Below are 6,000 nucleotides of genomic sequence, written 5' to 3' on the forward strand. Positions count from 1 at the left end.
CTGATTTTAATTTCTACTTGTTTTGACATGTTTATTTTTTTGTCATTGTTGCCTTTATTTCCTTTGTTACTGCATGACTGTATTTAATCACTAACCAACTTCATTTCTATTTTCTATCATTTTTCCATCATGCCTTGACTTTAGGTTTCTCTTAGGTAGGCACACCGGAGAACGAAGAACGAAGAACGAAGAACGAAGAACGAAGAACGAAGAACGAAGAACGAAGAACGAAGAACGAAGAACGAAGAACGAAGAACGAAGAACGAAGAACGAAGAACGAAGAACGAAGAACGAAGAGGACACTATCGTCGCAACCGCCGTGGGATCTTTAGTTTAGCTTGGAATAAGTTAATTTTAAGGCCACCGTGTACAAATATCTGTTATCTGTCAAGCAATTATCCAATCTTTAGCTTCTTTTTGCTCGCTTCCTCGTTCCTCAGCCCGGTCACCACTGCTTGTTGCATAAGCAAGTGACCGGCCGTGTATGTGGTCCGAACGGTCGATCGCCGTCTCTTCTGGTGCGTCCGCTTCCAGAGAGAACATGCTGCGAACACAGGGGCAGGTGTTCGCATCGGTCCCTGTGGAAGCCCTGTGCCACACGACCCTCTCTTCGTCATCCTTCGTAAGTTAGGTCCACGCTTTGCGTGGTTCCTGACGCGAAGTTGGGAGAAACGGGGCACTCTATATGAGTGGACGGCGTCGTGCATTTCCTCTTTAATCGGGCCCACTGAGGGGAAACGGGACCGACCTAGTAGGACCAACTGCACGGTTCGTGACGCGTCTTTTCCAATTTTGCCTAATTTTTCCATAATGTAATTGCTTGACAGAACTAAACGAGGAGATCGAAGGAACATTGATTCCTTCCATCTCTTTGGTTTAGTATCTTCGTTTGTATCGCGTTTCGAGGGAGATCGATGGAACTTTGATTCCATCTATCTCTCTCCGGGTCTCCGCTCGCAGCAACCTCCACGTGGTGAGACCTGGTAATCGGTATTACTCGCGACGAACAATAATTATTCGTCGTGGGTAGTACCGAGCTAATCGGCTGCGAGTTTAGAATAGTAATTTTTACGATACAGTAGAGTACTTTACGGTACAGTACTTTCCACAAGTAGAGTACTTTAAAGAACAACATTTTTGTAACGAGTATGAAAGTGCGAATATGTTAATGGATCGAAGAAAAGCGATTGTATTTCCGATGAATCGATGTATTGAAATAAAATCAATTTCACTGACAACAGAAACTTTATTTTTGTCCATTATTTGTTTCCATTTCTTTAACCCGATCCTATCAAACTGCTAAAACTACTTAAAACTATATGTCTTCGACTATCATGTTCTCCTGATACAAAGGAAATCGGGATCCATGATTCAGAAATTCGTTCGAAAGTCCAACAAAATTCCGATTCGCGGAAATTCTTGGAATTTGACGTCAATTCTAAGAATCCGCGAAATCGTGGCACTTCCTCGAATATCGTATACTGACACCAAGAGTCCCAAAATCAAACATTTTCTAAAATTTATGCCTGAATTTCAACCTTTGGTATCAGGAAAATACCAAAAATTTCGATTCTTCAAGTATTAATTAAATATTAAATTGATATATCTCATAGACAATTATTACTTTCCATGTTTTAAAAGTGTAAGAAACATCTCTTTACTTTGAAGTTCGATCAAAATCAATAGCTATAGGCGAATCAATCATTATTAATGCATAAATACGATGCACATTAATCGCGGAAATGAACAAACATTCACCGAAACCGTTCGCCTTTGCAGATTTCGTAATTTCTTCATGTTTATTTATCATATTTATTAACAATCGTCGTGGGACCGTAGATTAAACAATTATTAACAATGTTCTAGTATAAATAATGGCTTGAAAGTCATCACTTTCTGGAAATATTTGTTAGATCGAACAAAGACAATCGAAGTAACCGTGCGATAAAATAAATGAATATTTCTCTACATATCGAAAAAATAGTTTGTATATCTGCATATATATTCCGAACGCTCAGTGACACACATATGTCACACGGCGATGAAGTGAGTTGCCATCTACTGGAGAATAGGTAAACTATACTTAAGGTGTGAAAACACCTGGCGGAGAAACGCTCAAGTTTGTCGAAGAATTGTTACAATTTCCACAAATAGATAGCGCCACGAGCATAAATTTACCGACATTAAAGATAAGTAATTCCATTTGTATGGTATACCCTACCGTGCGATAAAATAAATAAATATTTCTGTACAAAGTTTCGTATGTATCATCTTGCGAATAAATGTAAAGTTAAACAAAATCAGCGTAATGAAATTTCTCTGCATTCTAGCCTTCCTTTATAGGTTTCAAAAAATCTTCGATACCTCGAAATCATGGCTACACATATCGATTATCGACTCACAAGTGTTTATCACGATGATTTTTCTATATAGAAAAGCGATTAAACGAAATTCAGCACGTTTGAGTAAAAAATACAACTTCTACGCGTATTGTGCAAATTATAAGTATTAAACGAATGTTAAATGAATGTATCTAATAAACAATTGTTACTTTCCATGCTTTAAAACTTTACGCAACACGTTTTACTTTGAATTTCGATCTAAATCGATTTCTATAAGTTACTTCATCATTTATAATGCATAAATAAGATGCACATTGTTCGATTAATATTGGGAACATGCATAAATGTTAGTAACAATCGCGAAAATCAACAAATATGTTCTCCAAGAGACGACAACCTATATAATTACCACGTTACAAATGTTTGGAATTGTGCGTTCCGAATATATTTGCACGCATACAAACAATAATTCCGATATGTAGAGAAATATTTATTTATTTTATCGCACGGTAGGGAATATCGTACAAATGGAATTACTTATCTTTAATGTCGGTAAATTTATGCTCGTGGCGCTATCTATTTGTGGAAATTGGAACAATTCTTCGACAAACTTGAGCGTTTCTCCACCAGGTGTTTTCACACCTTAAGTGTAGTTTACCTATTCTCCAGTAGATGGCAACTCACTTCATTGCCGTGTGACATATGTGTGTCACTGAGCGTTCGGAATATATATGCATATATACAAACTATATTTTCGATATGTAGAGAAATATTCATTTATTTTATCGCACGGTTACTTCGATTGTCTTTGTTCGATCTAACAAATATTTCCAGAAAGTCATGGCTTTCAAGTCATTATTTATACTAGAACATTGTTAATAATTGTTTAGTCTATGGTCCCACGACGATTGTTAAGAAGTATGATAAATAAACATCAAGAAATTGCGAAATCTGGGAAGGCGAACGGTTTCGGTGAATTGTTGTACATTTCCGCGTTTGTTAATAACATTTACGCATGTTCCCAATATTAATCGAAGAATGTGTATCCTATTTCTGGATTACAAATGATTAAGTTGCTTATAGAAATTGATTTTGATGGAAAATGAAAGCAAAATATTAGCATTGATATGTTTCTCGATTTCCGATCAAAATTAATTTCTATAGGCAAATCAACCATTTAAAATGGATAAATAATATGCATTTTGTAATATTAATATTCGCTACTTTTACAGTGTAAATCATTAATTAGTTTACGAATGTTAATTTTGGAAAAAAATCGAGAAATATATGAATGCCAAACTTTTACTTTAATTTTTCGATAAAATTTAATTTTTATAGGCAAACCAATCATTTACAATACATAAATAAAGTACATACTGTAACATAAATGTTCGAAACGTGCACGATTTCTTGATGTTTATTTATCATAATTATTAACAATCGTCGTACTACCGTAGATTAAACGGTCATAAGTTACACATATCGATTATCGACTCACAGGTGTTCATCACGATGATTTTTCTATCTAGAGCAGCGATTAATTGAATTGTGACGCTTTTAAGTAAAAAATACAACTTCTACGCGTATTGTGTAAATTATAAGAATTAAACAAATGTTAAATTAATGTATCTAATAAACAATTGTTACTTTCCATGCTTTAAAACTTTACGAAACACGTTTTAACATCGAGTATCGATTAAAATCAATTTCTATAAGATTCTTAATTAATTGCAATACATAAATAAGATGCACATTGTTCGATCAATATTGGGAACATGCATAAATGTTAGTAACAATTACGGAAATGAACAAACATTCACCGAAACCGTTCGTCTTCGAAGGTTTCGCAATATCTTGATGTTTATTCATCATAATTCTTTACATTCGTCATAGGACCATAGCTTAAACAATTATTAACAATGTCCTTGTATAAATAATGGCTGAAAAGCCATCAATTTCTTGAAATATTTGGTTCGATCGAACAAATACAATCGAAGAAACCGTGCGATGAAATAAATGAGTATTTCTCTACATATCGAAATTATAGTTTGTATGTGTGCAAATATATTCTGAGCCCGCAATTACAAATCCCTGTAATGTGGTAATTACATGGGTTGCCATCTATTGGAGAAAGGGTTAAACTACACTTAAGGGGTGAAAACACCTGGCGGAGAAACTCTCAAGTTTGTCGAGGAATTGTTCTAACCTTCGTCAATAGATGGCTGCACAAGCATTATGTACCGACATTACAGATAAGTATCTGCTTTTTATCGATATTCCCTATCGCTGGCGCCATCTATTGATGTAGGTCAGAACAATTCTTCGACAAACTTGAGCGTTTCTCCGCCAGGTGTTTTCACCCCTTAAGTGTAGTTTAACCCTTTCTCCAATAGATGGCAACCCATGCAATTACCACGTTACAGGGATTTGTAATTGCGGGTTCAGAATATATTTGCATACATACAAACTATAATTTCGATATGTAGAAAAATATTCATTTATTTTATCGCACGGTTTCTTCGATTGTATTTGTTCGATCTAACCAAATATTTCAAGAAATTGATGGCTTTTTAGCCATTGTTTATACTAGAACATTGTTAATAATTGTTTAATCTACGGTCCAACGATGGTTATTAATAATTATGATAAATAAACGTCAAGATATTGCAAAATCTGCGAAGGCGAACGGTTTCGGTGAATGTTTGTTCATTTCCACCATTGTTACTAACATTTATGCATGTTTCCAATACTGATCGAACAATGTGCATCTTATTTATGCATTGAAAATGATTAAGTACCTCATCGAAATTAATTTGGATCGAGATTCAAAGTAAAATGCGTTTCGTAAAGTTTTAAAGCAGGGAAAGTAACAATTGTTTATTATATACATGAATTTAACATTTGTTTAATTCTTATAATTTGCACAATACGCGTAGTAGTTGCACTTCTTATTTAAAACCGCTGAAATAATTAATCGCTTTTCTAGAAATAAAAATCATAGCGATGAACACTTGTGAATCGATCATCGATACGTGCAGCCTTGTGAATGTCGGTTTGATCTCAACGAAAATTCCATCGCGAGCAATGAATATTCCAACGAAATGATATTTTAAGCCATTATTTATACTAGGACATTGTTAATAATTGTTTAATTTACGGTCCTACGACGGTTGTTAATAATTATGATAAACAAACATCAAGATATTGCAAAATCTGGGAAGGCGAATTGCTTTAGCGAATGTTTATGTCTTGTTATAAACATTTTTCCACGTTCCGAACTTTTATGTTACAGTACGTGAATTAAATTTTATCCGAAAATTTAACTAAGAATTTGGTATACATATATTTCTCCATTTTTTATGAAAATTAATATTTGTAAACTAATTAATGGTTTGCACTGTAAAAGTTGGGAATATTAATGTTACAAAATGCATTTTCTTTTGCATTGTAAATGAATAATTTGCTTATAAAGATTAATTTAGGTTGCAAATCGAGAAATATATGAATATCAATATTTTACTTTCATTTTCGATCACAATTAATTTCTGAAAACTTACTAATGATTTATGATGCCTAAATAAGATGCATATTGTTCGATCAATATTGGGAACACGCATAAATGTTAGTAACAATCGCGGAAATGGACAAACGTTCACCG

This window comes from Ptiloglossa arizonensis, chromosome 13 (assembly GCF_051014685.1).
Source record: "Ptiloglossa arizonensis isolate GNS036 chromosome 13, iyPtiAriz1_principal, whole genome shotgun sequence".
NCBI classification, from domain to species: Eukaryota; Metazoa; Arthropoda; class Insecta; order Hymenoptera; family Colletidae; genus Ptiloglossa; species Ptiloglossa arizonensis.